The 17,998-nt window shown below is 33.7% G+C and overlaps 1 long non-coding RNA gene across 1 annotated transcript; it reads right to left on the reverse strand.

Annotated features, from left to right (window-relative positions):
* Positions 1 to 6,593: 6,593 nt before the first annotated feature.
* On the reverse strand, positions 6,594 to 10,138 carry LOC128553149 (uncharacterized). Its single transcript, XR_008369276.1, has 3 exons — positions 10,017 to 10,138; positions 9,087 to 9,183; positions 6,594 to 8,572 (listed from the first exon to the last, which is right to left on the reverse strand). It is a non-coding gene; the product is annotated as an uncharacterized LOC128553149 (long non-coding RNA).
* Between the last annotated feature and the right edge of the window lie 7,860 nt (positions 10,139 to 17,998).

Raw genomic sequence — 17,998 nt, forward strand, 5'->3', positions numbered from 1 at the left:
ATCTAGGTAACGAAATCTTAGATGTTCTACCCAGGTTCCCGTCCATGTCAAATAATGCCTGGAGAAACACTTGTGGTATCCCTCTGTACAAAAGAAAAAATATATGACGTGATAACAAAATGTCAGTTTTATTGCATAGACCCAGTCAAACTAAATTTACTATCCGTTTGCTTCAAGTGGTAGACTAAGTATAATCTCAACAAGGTTTATCTAAAGTAAGGTTGGCTAAATCAAAAACCTTCCTAAAATTGTCATTTTCGCGATTTTTCACTATTACTTCTTAACTGATTCACATCAAAGAGGGTTTGTCATTAGGGTTTTTATTGTATAGTAACTGTCTGACATATAATTACCTTTTTCTCTGAAATATATATAGCTGTTTCAGTTTACTTAAATAAATTCAACTTGATTAGTCTTCCTAAAATCGACACTTCAATGGAAGAGTAGAATAGTTCAAACTTCCACTCCAAGGCAGATTATAATTATATGAAGGTTTAATTCTTAATAACAAAGAAAATACTATTTCAACATTTAAACCAGCAAATCATAAACACCATAGTACGCATCATCACGCAACGTTTCTTTGTGGAACAAGTATTTGGGCATTTTAACCAACCAACTCATCAGATCTCAAATCATCTGACAGGAAATCCAGAACAAAGAGACTCAATACTTTAATTAGCAAGCATAAATAATTTGAGATGTGCATTCAATTTACATTTTTAAGATCAAATTGACTCCTAGGGCAATAATCTAATTTGTAAAATTTACATAACTATAGATATCATCAATAATTTTCATTTTCCATAGACTAATGTAACATATCATACTGGTTTTCGTCATATACCCACCTCTAAAAAAACCAAGGAGCATGTTTACATCGATGGAACCGGCAATTCAAAGCTTTATTGGCTGTAATCTCAAACGTTTGGAGTGTGCTTAAATATCACTGAAGAAGGAGTTTCAATATACACCGATGATGAGGCAAGGAGAGAAGATTATAGTTTGGAATTCAAACTGAATCTTAGTTTAGACTTTATAATAGGGAAAATGCATATCTAGATATCGATACATAAATTGGTATCGAAGAATGAAGGAAAATCTCCATCTCAAGTTCGTCCATTGTTTCCCCACTGCGTAACAAATATCAATGAAGACATTTTCCGACCAATGGTTTTCTGAGATACATGAATAACACATTTTAATACGCCAAATAAGTCATATTTTATTACGTCATTGCACAGGACTTAACTGGTATTTTACTAACATCTAAGTTCGCTGTCAAATTTTATTTTGATAAGTTAACAATATTAATTTTGATATGCTTATACGCTTACGTGAGGGAATAAGTACATTGCCTTGTAGCATGTTCTAAATAGACGGAAAACTTCTGAATCGTTTCAGATCGGCCGAATTTCAGCATTATCTATCTTAAGTGTCAACAATGGTGGTTTTCAAAAGTTAATATTTGACACGATACATTTTTTCCATTATGAAACAAAAAATGCATGTCATCATCAAACGATACACGACAATATAGTTTTATTCCGTTATGTTATATTCCAATAAAGATTATTTGTTAATGCTACACTCATTGTTTGTACAGATATGAAGATTAGCGAAATTTCACCGGTGTTACATTTAATATATAATAATATTTTTTCTCAATTTAACTAAATTATGAGTTTTCACTATAAAAGTCTGTTTACATCAACGAGATTTTAAATACCGATTGCTGCGCATTGTTTTGCATTTGAGAGCACTGTGTATCGTGTTCGTGTCGTTTTTCTCGTGTGTCGCATCGCTTGTGGTAAAACGACCTAAAAGAAGTTTACATAACAACAATGTATAACGAAAATGTCGAGATGCCGTGTCGTATTGTCGTTCATTCAATCATGTGTCGAGCGTCGTGTCGTATCAGTGGATTAGACCAAATATTGTAGCGCTCTTTTCATGGCTCAAGTATGGAAGCAAAAAAAGCAAGAGCTCGTCGAACACGAAATGCCCCCCTTGATGCATTCAGTAATTGCACAAGGAACAGAAATTATATGCTCACTGTAAACAAAACTTCTACCATTCTGGTTTAACCTGACCTTGACCTTTAACCTATTAACCTAACAAGAGATTACAGATTGATCTTGGCGCCATCCACTGAGCCATTTTTGAATGTTCCAAATTTCAAGTCTAGCTCAAGGTCGAAATCAAGGTCAAATTTCATTTAGGTACAAAACAATGTGTATGTGGTCCAAATTTGAAAGCGGTGGCTTGAGAAATGTGAAAGCAGGTCACTAGATCAATTTCAAGGTAAAGTTCATTTCGGTAGACAGAACTATGCATGTGCTTCAAATTTGGAGGCTGTAGCTTGAGAAATGTGAAAGTAGGTAATAGATAAAAATCAATGTAAAATTTCAATTCAGAACACAAAAATATGCATGCAGTCCAAATTTGAAGCATGTACCTTCAAAAATGTGAAAATAGGTCACTAGGTCAATCTCATGATCAAAGTTTATTTCGGTACACAAAACTATGCATGTGGTTCAAATTTGAAGGCTGTAGCTTGAGGAATGTGAAAGTAGGTCACTAGGTCAAAATCAAGGTCAAATTTTATTTCAGAACACAAAACTATGCAAGTGGTCCAAATTTGAAGCCTGTACCTTCAGAAATGTGAAAGTAGGTCACTAGGTCAATCTCAAGATCAAAGTTCATTTCAGTACACAAAACTATGCTTGTGGTCCAAATTTGAAGGCTGTAGCTTGAGAAATGTGAAAGTAGGTCACTAGGTCAAAATCAAGGTCAAATTTTATTTTGGAACAAAAAAACTATGCATGTGGTCCAAATTTGAAGCCTGTACCTTCAAAAATGTGACAGTAGGTCACTAGGTCAATAACAAGGTCAGTTTTTTTCAGTACACAAACCTATGCATGTGGTCCAAATTTGAAGGCTGTAGGTACAGAAATGTGAAAGTAGGTCACTAGGTCAAAATTAAGGTCAACTCATGTCAAGGTTCATCTTGCCACTCAAAACTATACATGTGGTCCAAATTTGAATGATGTAAGTTATGGACATGAAGATTCTAAGTTTTTCCCTATATAAGTCTATATGAACCATTTGACCTCTGAGGCAGGGCCATATTTGACCAAAGAGGGATAACTTGAACAAACTTGGTAGAGAACCACTAAATGATGCTACATTACAACATACCAAAGCCACAGACTTTGTGGTTTGGACAAGAAGATTTTCAAATTTTTTTCCTATATAAGTCTATATAAACCATGTGACCCTAGGGGTGGGGCCATATTTGACCCCAGGGAAATAATCTGAACAATCTTGGTAGAGGACGACTAGATTTTGCTACATACCAAATATCAAAGCCCTATGCCCTATGGTTTTGGACAAGAAGATCAGAAACCATTTAACTGTTCCTAGCCAATGTGACCTTGACCTCTAACTAATGACCTCAAAATCAATAGGGGTCATCTGCTGGTCATGGCCAAACAAACAATCAATTTTCTTGACACTAGGCCCAAGCGTTCTTTAGTTATTGCCTGGAAACCATTTTACTGTTCCTGGTCACTGTGACCTTGACCTTTGATATACTGACCTCAAAATCAATAGGGGTCACCTGCTGGTCATGACCAACCTCCCTATCAACTTTCGTGACCCTAGGCCTAAGCGTTCTTGAGTTATCATTCGGAAACCGTTTTACTGTTCAGGGTCATTGTGACCTTGACCTTTAACATACTGACCTCAAAATCAATAGGGGTCATCCGCTGGTCATTACCAACTTCCCTATCAACTTTCATGATCCTAGGCCCAAGTGTTCTTGAGTTATCATCCGGAAACCGTTTTACTATTAAGGGTCACTGTGACCTTGACCTTTGACATACAGACCTCAAAATCAATAGAGGTCATCTGCTGGTGATGACCAACCTCCCTATCAACTTTCGTGACCCTAGGCCCAAGCGTTCTTGAGTTATCATCCGGAAACCGTTTTACTGTTCAGGGTCACTGTGACCTTGACCTTTAACATACTGACCTCAAAATCAATAGGGGTCATCCGACGGTCATTACCATCCTCCCTATCAACTTTCATGATCCTAGGCCCAAGTGTTCTTGAGTTATCATCCGGAAACCGTTTTACTATTCAGGGTCACTGTGACCTTGACCTTTGACATACAGACCTCAAAATCAATAGGGGTCATCTGCTGGTGATGACCAACCTCCCTATCAACTTTCATGATCCTAGGCCTAAGCGTTCTTGAGTTATCATCCGGAAACGGATAGGTCTACATTCCGACCGACCGACCGACCGACCGACAGACCGACCGACCGACCGACCGACATCTGCAAAACAATATACCCCTCCTTTTTCAAAGGGGGGCATAAAAAATTGACGTGATAACAATATGCCGGGTGATTTTTTCATATTAGAATGTGACATAATCAATGTTTTAAGGTGGAAACCGACATACTTCGTTCACATTTGTACTTTTCAAGATGTCCCGTGTTTCTTTAGCTTGAAATGCATGTATGGATTAGTTATTATCAAGGCCATTATGTCCGGCTTGAGAAATAGCAGTTTAAGTAAACAAGAACAACACATCGGTGATAACCGATAACCCTGCCCCCCCCCCCCCCCCCCCCCCCTTCACACACACCCCCATCTCCCCTACACACACTCCAATTAAAATGATAAAAGCGCCTGCTGATCCCAGTTTCGAATGTCTTTATCAGGTAATTTTTAAAAGATTAATTGTGTTATACACTGGTAGTGCACAGTACTGACTATTTTTCTATGAGATCCATTTAAAAAGGGATGATGATAATGATGTTGATGATGATGATGATTGTATCATTCACAAAGAAAAAGTAATATATGCCGTATGCGATTTCAGCATTCGTTTTTGGGTTTTTTTTACGGAAGTCCATTTTATTCGGGGTCCACTACATTAAAATCGTCCGAACTAAGTGTTCAGGGTGAGGACTTAGCACGAATGGATGGTCCAGAGTCAGTGTGCGGTTGTCGATCGCCCTTCATTTTTACTGCGCTAAAAGATTGGCATTGTTTGAAACGGAAAATCAATATACAATGATAATTAAATGATTTTTTCTCATAGGTCAGTCGATAGATGTTAAACAAACTTGTTTTTCCCTACGTAGATCCATTTGACTACATTTAGAGACTGCAAGAGCTAGAAATGGAAAAAAGTGCTTGAACAACTTCTAGTGAACTACTGGATGTTTTTCACTTAATCTAGTCCGAAGAATCTTTATAAGGGTCATATTAAAGCTTGCTCTTAAGGTTTTACTTATCTGCCTTTTGGAGCTTACAGAGCTAAGAATAGGGGAAAAACATCAAATTGCCCTTTTCTCTTGAACTGATGTATGTAATTAATACACACAATGAGACAGAATGTCTTGAATTCAAATTCATGATTTAACTAGTGTGTCGGGACACATTGTTAAAAAATAATGCATAGCAGAACCAAATTTTTCTAAATATTGCATAGTAGAACGATTTTTTATTTAAGAATAAATGCATTGCACAGGAACATGTTTATATGAAAGAAATAGTGTATAGGAGGGTCATGTTTTATAAATGAAGTATGTTGAGGCATGCAGTTTGAATAAATGATGCAGATACATCAATACCTCCAGGCATAGAACTTTCTAAACCATAATTTTTTACATGTAACTAAACCTACTTACAAATGTAACTTTTTTTAAGGTTTCAAGAAAAAAGCTGTAGTTAAAGAAATTAGTTAAATTAACGGTCAGTAAAATGCACGGTCAGTAAATTGTACGGTCAGTTAATTCACGGTCAGTTCATGGCACAGTTGCATAATTTTTATTTCTGGGGGGATGTCTGTTTAATCCCATTTACATTAACATTTCAAATTTCTATAAATGTGTAAGGTTTACTCAAATTAAAAGAACAAACTATGTTGTGCATCTTAAAAGTGTAAACATGGGGAGGTAGTTAGCAAAGTAACATAGAAAGTGTGGTAAGATTTATGTTCTGAAAAGAATAATGGAGATGCAAATAAAACTGTATAGTATAATGAGAAACTGTTGATTTTGTGTACCAATAAAGTACAGATTATTAGGATTCATAATGTTTGTTTCAAAAGAATAACTTGCCCCTCACCGATATGGGTTTGAGCCTCGTTCGTGTCATTGAATTCTTCATGTGAGGAAACCAGCCAGCTGTCTTATGGAAAGTCAGTGGTTCTGTCCAGGTGACCGCCCATGTTAAGATAATGCACGTAGAGGCACCAGGGGTATTCCCCAACCATCAGAGTTGGAAAGTCGCCATATGATATGTATTTATGTCGGTGCGACGGTAGACCCAGCAAAACAACAGTACATCTTATTTACATTGAAAATATGTGACAGAGCATGAGATTTTGGGTCCAAATGCAATTTTGGTCAAAAATGGGGTTTGGGCTAATCTGACAGGCTGCCCGTTCTGAGTAAAAATCTTCAATTTTACAACAAAAATCAGTCGTTGTCATGGAGATATTACCACTTTTCGGACACCATGTTTTTGTCTACCTGGATCAAAATTGAGGCAGTATATCTTAATTATGACACCATATTTAAATAATATCAAGATAAAATACAGGATAAAATAACAAAAGCAACATGCAATTAATGGAATGTATTTCTTTTTGTCTCTTTCTTTCATGTAGTATAAAAATATTTATGTTCTAAAAATCGTTTCTATAGCAACATTGTTGTTTAACCTCTTTTTAACAGTCTCTTGATGAATCTAGCAATAAATTACATAGACTGTGAAATAAATACACAATTAACTTTTTCTAGTGAGCTAACAGTTTACAGACAACTGTTTTATGACATTCTTTTGAACAAGATATGGAATTTATTTGATATCAAATTAGACAACATCCCAAAAACTAGGACATTAATCTTATTATTATAGACACCTTATCTATTAAACAGTAAGAAAGAAAATCTGGCAAGAAGATATAATTATTAGACTGTTATTCTCAACTGTGAGTTTGCTAAAATTTCAAAAGACTTAGATATGCTGATCAGTGAATCATTACCATGGCAACGATGTGGTATTTTCTTACAAAAATACTAACATTACCATGGCAACAATGTGGTATTTTCTTACAAAAATACTAACATTTTTGGCAATTTCTTTGTAATAAATTGAATATTGGAAGAGTTTTTCCATATATTTACATCAAAAGCTGTCTGTTTTCTTATTTAAAAGTAAGAGAGTAGACATCATTCCGTGAAAATTAATGTAATATGGTTTGAGAAATACATAATTTTCAGATACACCTCCCTCAGTTACAACTATTGCCATTTTAAGGCAGGCTTGTGTAATAACATAGTGCTTTGTTGATGCAATTATTACATATGAAAATATATTCACTAACATGATACAGCTTAACATATATAACATATAAACAAGAAAGATGTTGTTTACATAATTATGATGATATCCAAAATAACATAAAAGTTAAATTAATGTTACCATGGCAACAATGCGTTCTATTTTCTTAAAATAGTAATTTTTTGTTAATTTTCCAGAAAGAATCAGAACATTCATTTAGCATCTGATCAGTATACATTTGTTTTACACCATAAATGGTCAATAATGATCATTTATAAAAAACAAACATCATTTTATGTAATATAACTTGTCTTTCAGAACTACGTATTTTCCTGATATGCCTACCTGCATTACAGCTCTGCCATTTTATGGCAGATTTGTGTTATTACATGTTTTGTTAAAGGTTACACATAAAAGATATTTTCTTGCAGAACATAGTCTGATTAGCAGAATATAAACAAGACACAAGCTGTTTACATAATCATACAAATCTAAATTTAAGTCAAATTTGTGTTACCATGGCAACTCACAATGTTTTGCAAAAAAATAGCTATTTCTGCAAAGGTCATGTCATGTAAAAATATCTTTTAACACAATTATAACCATGGATTAACATGATTAATTCTTGAAATAAAATATAATATATTCAGCCAGTAACAAATATTTTCTGCTATATTGGTAGTTTTCTGCCATTTCTGGAAAAATCCTTCCTACACTCACACTGGCAAGGCAGTTTTGATTGTAAAAATGTTTCCTCCAAAGGTTGTGCTTTAATGTCACACATGCTGTAGTTTTGAAACAACTAGGATTCATTCAACAGACATGTCTTAGTATTTCATGCATGCTGTTTTTGGAAAATTTATAAGTTAAATTCTCTATTGTTAGAACAATTAGGATAGTGCTTCTCAAACAACTTCACAGCTGTCATGACATCAAAACACTACTTTTACCCAATATTTCTCACAGCTGACTAAGTTTTACTTTTTCTTGAAACACATTTGTAATTTGAACTAGAATTTTTAACTTTTTCAGGTCATGAGGGCAGGAAACATCACATTATTTGTGCAATATGGAGTTATTTGCTCATATCAGTATTTGTGACATGCACTCTATTCCACAGGCATGATTTCAGCTGGATGATCTGTAGAACAAATTAATTCCTTCTGTTGCATTCCCATTTACATATTCATAATTCTTTCATCACTGCAAAACAAAAATTCATCAACATTAGAACTTTATTTTAATAAGATTAGTATAAGGTTACAGAATATAAGACTGTAAAGCATCTTTTTAAGCTTAAGAGAGTCTTTTTGTTAAAAGCTGAATGAAAGCAGATTTGATAGGTATAAATTCATCCAAGAATCTTACAGTATTCATGCAGAAAAAGTAGCTTTTCAAGAATACATAAACTAGCTAAGATTGCTACAGACTAGACATACAATTCATGCAATCAAACTTAATGTAAACACAAATATTGTAAAAATAATTTTGAAAATATGAAAAAATACATACATGATATAGTCAATTATTGTATGTCATTACTTATTCACTTCTTAATATATTACACATATTTGTTGAATGGGTCTATAATCAAAATAATTTCTCTTAAAATGTTATGAATGAAATAGATCATTTATGTTTTTGCTACTTTAATGTCTTTATCTCTCTTAGAATAGCAGTATAGTAACTGTAAAAATGTATGAAGAAATTTACAAACCCCCATAAAATCCAGCTTGTTGTGTATAGACCTTCCTGGAAAATCATTTCACTGTTTAAGGTCATTGCATCAAGCCAAACAATCCTCAGTGTTTGATCTGTAAAATGAAAAAAATACTGAAAAAGGCTGAAATGTGAGATAAAAATGCCCTGGGCAGTTAGCTCAGTACATATTTAGCACAAAGACTTCTATACAAAGAGTAATAGGTTTGAATTCCTGGCAAGGCTTTCAAAACAAAATATATCTAAAGTTTATTTATTTTACTCAGTGGTTTTTAGTCACTTGCCAAGAACAGTACAAAATGGTGAGGAATCCAGAAATAATGGCCAAGTGAACAGTATGCAAAATTAACTTGAAAAGCTTTGGAAAAAAATGTCTCTTTCCAAGTAAAAACACTATTTATGCCTTGTAGAAGTTTTATGTATGAACTGATTTGAATTACATGTAAGAAATTAGTGGCTGAAGCTGACAATAGATGTGTTTCAACTATTCCTAATTAGTCACTTTCATGGCATGGCTATATTTATAAAATGATCAGGGCCTTAACTTTAGTATGTAACTAAACATTATGACTGACTGTTGTAATTTTGTCTGGCACCAGAGTCACAAGGTCTTTATGTAATTGTCTTGCATACTGATTCTACTGAATACTTGTAATTGTCTTGCATACAGATTCTACTGAATAAGAGTCAAAACCGATTTTAAAAAAGTTGAATTCATGGCAGATTTACTCATCATTTAGTAAATAAAATATAGTCTACAATATATTGACACTTGTAAATAAAATGTGAACTGCGCTAAGCCAAATCTACCTCGAATCTGTCATTAGTGTCAAATCCGGGCTATTTTTGGAAAAGATATCGGATAAAACTGTCGATATGAACTCAAATTATATTTTTAACACTACATATCGCTTAAATACTTACTTACCTTGAGATTCGCTAACTGTCATTTATAAATACAATCGAAATAACATCAAATAATTGTTTTTTTCTAGTTTCATTTTCTCCGCGACCTTCGATGTTTACAAATGGCGTGTCGATTCAAAGGGCGATAAATTAACAATCATTTAATTTTTTTAAAGAAACGGAATTGCAAACCACGGAAATGTTTATAAATGTCACTTCGTTTTCTTCTTGTGGCAAGGTAGAGTATTATTGAAAGCAAGAAATGCATTAATTGTCGCGAACACGTGGTAACGTCCACCATTTTTTTGTGACGTAACTTTAATCGATGTTTTCTCAAATGACGTAACGCCGAATTTGGACCCAAAATGTCATGGTGCGTCACATATATATGCTGTATAGAATATGTATTTAACGATATATATATATCAGTTTTCTATGTAACTTACGCAATTAACAGCTTATTATAAATTTGACCCTTAATGAGTGTTTTACTATATTTAATACTGCCTGAAACTCATCAAAACACACTTTCTAAATATTTACATTCACTGGTGTATGAAAGATCATCCTAGAAAATGCCCATTTGAAAGATAATTGGGTTGTCAGTCACTTGTGTAGTAAATGTAATCCTACAAATTCTAACATAGAATGTAGAACACTGACTTAAGGAATGTACATTCTCAAATCTCCCACCCGTCTTTTTTACTTAAAACTTTGATGTCTTGAAAACATTTTTCAACTGTTATGTAGGTTAATCCTTTTTTTCAGACAAAACCGAAAAGATATAAAGAATATCTGGGATAGTAAAACTGGATCTCTTCTAAATTACCAGTTTGAAATTTATGCTTCATGTAAAACGTTCTAAAATCGTTGCAATTGTCATTAATGCTCTGAGGAAAGTTGTGGTGTTTGTATTTTTGCAATTTTATCACTTGTTATTATCTTTTATGTTCAGTTTCACAAAGCATTGGAAGACACCTCACGCCAATTTTTATATGTAGAACCGTTTTAACAGACAAATACTAGTCAATCTCGGAACATGTCATGAAAAGTAATTTGAATGTTTAAATTTTATTGCAAAGTATCTTTTAGAAAAAAATTAAAGATACAATTTTATGTACAATTAATTATATCTAAAAACGGGTGATTGTAAATTAATCTACTTTTCGTTTAATAAATGTTGTACTTATAAAAAAGACTGGCCTGGTTTATACGTTGGTCAGGTCTACAAATATGTATTACATTTTGCAATCAAAATATTTTATGAAATGCTTCTTCCCTTTCAGTTGGAACCGTCTTACAAACATGTTTATATATTTTGTGCGAAGCAGTCACCCACGACTGCACTATACTGTTGTAATGACATGCACGAACTTCTCATGCTTCTATTCTATTGTATTGTAAATAATAGAACAGGTCCTGTAATTATCACAGACCTCTTAAAAGCGATCAATAAGTTATTTATGTCTACCCCTGACTAACAAAGGCGTCGGTAAGTAATAAGTGGTGCTTATAACTGGCTGTCTATTAAGACAAATTAATTATTGTCGAATATTTGTGATAACGCCACATCAAACAAGTAAATTTTTCGTCGAATCCACAGCATTAGAGTTTATACATTTTCTTTATCGGTTGCACGAATTTTTCACAATAGTTTTAAACTTTAAAAACTGCACGTAATATACAAACCAGACGTAAATGGTGAGTAAACTTATTTTACGTCGCTTAAAGGCAAGATAAACAAGCTATATTTTTCTATATGTTATATGATGGGTTTATAAATTCTATACATACTTTTTTACAAGTTTAAAGCTAAAAGGAAGTATATCAGTTTCTCACAAAAGTACGATCATCTGAAAGGATAAAGGAAACATATTTGGCACAAGTTTTGAATGGAAATTATGGATAGCTAATTTACCAGTCTGATGCAAAACAATTTTATTTCAAATTTCCAGACAGACCTCTTTTAGAAAACATGAATTAAATGTAATGTAACTTCCGTATGATATTCTGTATCATCTGTAAGGCAGGAAGATATCACCACCTCATAAAGAGTTTTTCACAAACGCACCTAAAGTTAAATATACCACGAAATCAAATAAGAACAGCGCATATACATCTGAAATGATCGCAAATAACATTATGGGAAAATCATTACATTTTGCATGATATGAATATCGTTAAGGCAGAATATATTTCTCTCTAATGGATATTGGTAAGGGGAGACAACTATTGTCTATAATTCGAAACACCTTAGAAAGAGTTTTCTCCCTTGTGTTTTATAAAACGACAGCAGGAATACCCACATTAAAAGAACGCAGCCACGCATACAGCATTCCTTATGGGAATGATTACACCTAAAAAATTCAAACAAGCAAACAAAACATGCAAGAAATAGTTTCTTCGGCTTCGGCTATTTATTTGCATTCTTAAAATCATTTTCACTCTTTAAAATAGCGCGTTTACATTTTTATGTCTAAAGCAGAGGAGTATTTCTCTTTCACCGATATTGGTAAACGCGGACAACTTTCATCTACGATTCAAAACAACTTGAAAGAGCTTTCTCCCTTGTATTTTAAAAAAGTAGGATACTTATTTTCACTTTCATTTTACCAAACAGTTTTGACTCAACTTTTGAAGCATATAAGGCTGGAAAATCGAACTATAGATTGATATGGACTATCAAAAGGCCACATTCAAAGAACACTGCCACACATATACAATATTCCACAAAGATATAGCGTTCTCATTTTTATGTGTAAAGCAGACGAGTATTTCTCTCTCAACGATATTGGTAAGGGGAGACAATGTATATCTATTATTCAAAAACCTTTGAATGAGTATTTTTCTTTGTGTTTCATGAAAAATCTACATTCAAAGAATGCAGATTTCACATTGAAATGTTTGCACGTGCACACTCGCTGTCCAAATCCTTGGACTCTCGTCTGCATTTTTTAAACATAAAATACTCTTTCACAGTTTTATCGAGAGAATTAAACAAAAATGTAAAGTTTTATTTGATACACCATTTCATCGGTGCAGTTTACTGCATATTATTACTGTACACTATACCATATAAATATTGCATACCTATTTAAGTTGGCGAATTCTTAACGAAGACATATTGCTTTTATTCTTTTTTCTTTTCATTTCTGCAACCGCTACTTGAACAGATTAGTTTAACTGCTTCGAAATTTTTGAATGGTCGTTTGTTTCCAGTACACATTACTTAATAAATAAAAAAGAAATAAGATCGCGGCCACTGACCGTGGATATCCTTTTTGGGCGTTTTTATTCGCGTGCTTTTACTCTCACTTGGACAAGTTATAAATGGTAATGGATTATAAGGTAAATATCCGTTTATTTGGGGCGTATTTATAAAGAACAACATACGGACGTTCTTTTCTGGTAAATGTTGCTTCATACGGGTGGTGGCGCTTTAACTCATGTTAATATTGGCCATCAGTGCTAAATTCAGACCTAAAAGAGATCTTTTTTCTGTGAACATGAAGGAATAGATTTGAGCAAAACATGCTGCGAACTCTTTATATAAAAATATATAACTTCTTATACAAAAGCATGCATCATTTTGTAATGATTGATTTAGGTTAAACTTTTAGCTGGTTGTCGGCATCTTCTGTTATTCATATAAGTGACGCCTGGGATTAATAAATGTAGAGACTTAAAAGCAAGAAAAGGTGAAACTGGAATGTGTTGAAAATGTGAGATCTCATTTAAACCGTCTAGAACCTTCCAAAATATTTGTAGTAAAATTAAGAAGAAAATCAGACTTTAAATTTCATTTATCAAAATGATTTCTTCCTACTATATATAACCGCACCGAATATTCAAGATTTGGATGTAGCAAATAATTAAAATTTGAGCCGCGCCATGTGAAAACCAACATAGTGACTTTTCGACCAGCATGGATCCAGACCAGCCGATGCGCAGATGCGCGGATGCGCAGGCTGGTCTGGATCCATGCTGGTCGCAAACCCAATATGTTGGTTTTCTCATGGTGTGGCTCAATTATTTTCGATGACAGCATTTTCTCTTTTCATCATCCTAAACAATAAACTGATATTGTGTAACAACTTCAACCGGATAAGGTTCCCGGCGCTATTCGCGTGTATATCAGTGCAAAAGAACGGCATATGCACATTGTTCAACGAAAAAAAAAATCCTATAACGAAAATCAACAAAGAAATATGTGATTCATTTTCAGTCACAACTGAGAAAAATGCTTACAAGTAAACTTGTACTTGTACCAGTTTCAAGCTGTATTGCTTTCGAACCAAATAAAGCTAACAACACCGAACAATTCTGGAAATTTAAATGCATATTTTCTAAAACGTTAAATTCTCAGTAATTTCCTTACATATAAAGCTCACTGGGAGTCCATGTAGTGGGTACAGAAGTTCGGTCTCAAAGTACTAAGAGCAGAGGCGTTTTATACGTCTTAACGCATTCGTTTTGGACGCTGAGTGACAATCGACCTAATCTGTTCAGTAATCGTATGCGGTTTGGCATTTCCCGTTTGTTAGCTCTTGTTCGCTAACGTAACGCCCAAAATGTTCCGAAATACCATACGGAATCCCACGGAAAATTCCGACTGTAAGTGTCAAAATACATCCTTAAGGTATAGGTCCATGTTTCGGAGAAACAAAGTTCGAACGTCATCAAATCATAGAAAGAAAGCATTGTTTTACATGAAAATATAACAGCATATAAAACATTTATATTATTGTACAAAACCATTGTCAATTTATTCATATATTTATTGAATTCCGGAAAGGGACTACATGAAGGGGCCAAACTTTTGGACAGTCCAGCGTCTTTAAAAACTCACCATTTTTAAAAAACTGTTACATGTCTTCATTTTGATGCATTTGCAACATCGTGCGAGTGTTTAAACTTTACATAACTAGGTAAAACAGAATATTTTAGGTATCCAACTCTGTGGGACAGAAAAGTAAAACATGTATTGGACAGATAAGCTGTGTATCAAGATACTGTTCATTCTCTAAAAAAAAATATTTTGTTTTGTGATATACTGCTAAACCTTAAGAACGCAATTTTATTTATTGCCTGACCGCCTGTATATTATTAATCTGTCATTTTTTACCCTTTTTATAATCTAGCAACATGTTTCACTCATCCTACATACAACAACATTTTCACGCATCCTACATACTAAATGTTTTATATCGGTATTATCGTTGTTTATTTTTGTTTTATTTTAAAGTTCAGATACATGTGTATATGTTGCAGTTTTGACAGAATCAAAAATTGATCATTTTCACAGAAAGTGTGACGTTTAATTTTTGCAAAACAAATAATAAACAACTTAGTATACACAAAGTAAACGTAACAAAATGTTCACACTCAATTAGGAGTAAATGACCATCTTTATACATATTAAGAAGTCTTCAGTTTATTGATATAGTGATATTGTTAAGCTGTCTTTGAAAAATACAGTGTAATCTCTGGAAAATCTTTCTTAGCGGTGACCTGTATTTAGCAACCATTGATTAAGTAGCCAGTCAGCCGCTTCCAAAATAAGTTTGTTCAAATTTTAACTTGTCTTATTCAGCCACCTGTCTTAAGCAGTCATAATACACCCGTCTTCCCTACTTGGCTGGATGCTTCAGAGAGGTTAGTTGTACAGTACAACATCTGAAGAACGTCACTGTTTGGCTGGCTGGAATTTGTTCGTTGAATAGAGGTTGATCCTGAAACTTGTCTAGCCCGCCCGCTTAGCTCAATTGGGACAACGCAGATCTAAAGATCTAGGATCTCGGGGTCCTTAGTTCGAGCCCTGGACGTGGCGAATGTTCTCCGTGACGATTTGATAAAAATCATTGTGTCTGAAATCATTCGTCCTCTACCTCTGATTCATATGGGGAAGTTGGCAGTTACTTGCGGAGAACAGGTTTGTACTGGTACACAATCTACAAACACTGGATAGGTTTTGAGCCCCTCCTCCCGTTACATAAATGAAATACTGTTGAAAAACGGCGATAAACTAAAAACAAACAAAGAAACTTGTCTGAAAATTATATAGCAACTTATTTATGAAACTATATGTTTCTCTGTGATGCGCTTTAGAGAAAGTATATCAATGATGCTAGTAGATTAAAAAGCGACTTACATACATTAAAATTGAAATTAAAAGTCTTTATAAAGTTTATTGATAAAACAATAAAACTCAGAATGAAAAGAAAAAACTATTTTCTTTTATTCTAATAAGAGAAAAAGTGAGTGGTGATCACACCGTAATATCAAAAAGCTTAACCGGAACGAATTCAAGTCCCACCAGGGTTATGAGACTCAGTATGTACATGCATATACGACACCAAGTACTGGATCCATTACTTTAGCTTTCTATAATAGCGTTAGTACTGGAGATGTTTATATGACATAAGTGCTGGAACTGTTTATATAACAACACTATTGGAGCTGTCTATATAACATCACTATTGGAGCAGTTTATATGACACCACTATTGAAGCAGTTTATATGACACCACTATTGGAACTGTTTATATAACACCACTATTGTATCAGATTATATGACACCACTATTGGAGCAGTTTATATGACACCAGTATTGGAGATATTTATATGACACCACTATTGGAGCTGTTTATATGACACCATATTGTAGCTGTTTATATAGCATCACTATTGGAGCAGTTTATATGACACCACTATTGGAGCTGTTTATATAACACCAATATTGGAGATATTTATATGACACCACTATTGCAGCTGTTTATATGACACCATATTGTAGCTGTTTATATAACATCACTATTGGAGCTGTTTATATGACACCACTATTGGAGCTGTTTATATAACACCACTATTGTATCAGTTTATATGACACCACTATTGGAGCTGTTTATATGACGCCAGTATTGGAGATGTTTATATGAAACCACTTTTGGAGCTGTTTATATAACACCACTATTGTAGCAGTTTATATTACACCTGTACTGGAGCTGTTTATATGACATAAGTACTGGAACTGTTTATATGACACAAGTACTGGAGCTATCTGTATCACACCAGTACTGGACCTGTTTATATGTTAGCAGTAATGGAACTGCCATATACTTTAATTTAATCAACATTCCATCTGCCTATGAGCTTTTGACATTTACTGATTGCAACAGATTACTTGATCGTTGCCTGATTTATCAAAGAATTTTACACTTCTCGTATCCGTATAAGTTCAACGTCAAGTCGATATTTTAGAACTGTTTGATGGAATTGATGCTCATTACTTTCTGATCCCTGGACATTTTTCTATACGTTTTTCAAACTAAGTTTAACTGAGCACCTCCTAAAATTGTATTAGTCTTGTCATCAAACTTTGTCTTAAATTTACTCGTCCGCAGTTTGGATGAAATTGTTGAACATGACCATTTCCACCAAGTTTGATATAGGATGTATACATGACATTGATAAGTTGAGTGAAAATAAGCGTTAAATATTTGCAAAATATGGAAGAAGAATGCAAATTTTCCGCATTTCTTTTCGGAAGAGTTGCAATGGTTTACTACCTTCTGCACAATAGTTTTGGTTATTTATAAGAAAATCGTACAAAAATATTATATCAGTGAGCCAGTACCACTAGTCACTTTCAAAGTAGTCAATTTTTATGAATTTTTGAAAGATTTTTTTCTTGCCTATAATGTGAAGATAAGTCCTTCTAACTGTTTATGCTTTACGATCATTGATTATGTTTTACATGAAAAAAAGTTTTAGCAAGTAAATCTAACATCCCTATTTGTTTATGACTGTGCGACCGATTTTCTTTAAGTTTGTCTGTTAGGCATCATTTTTTGCCTGGTGTAAACATTAATTATTGTTTATAAAACATGCAGTATGATCATTTAAATTTCATCAAATCATTATAACTCATTTTCTTTGAAGGCACTGTTTGACCTAAGTCTTTTTGTAATTGTCAGTTAAATGTATACACTGAAACTAAGCTATG

The sequence above is a fragment of the Mercenaria mercenaria genome, unplaced genomic scaffold (genome assembly GCF_021730395.1).
Source record: "Mercenaria mercenaria strain notata unplaced genomic scaffold, MADL_Memer_1 contig_3532, whole genome shotgun sequence".
In the NCBI taxonomy this organism is placed as follows: Eukaryota; Metazoa; Mollusca; class Bivalvia; order Venerida; family Veneridae; genus Mercenaria; species Mercenaria mercenaria.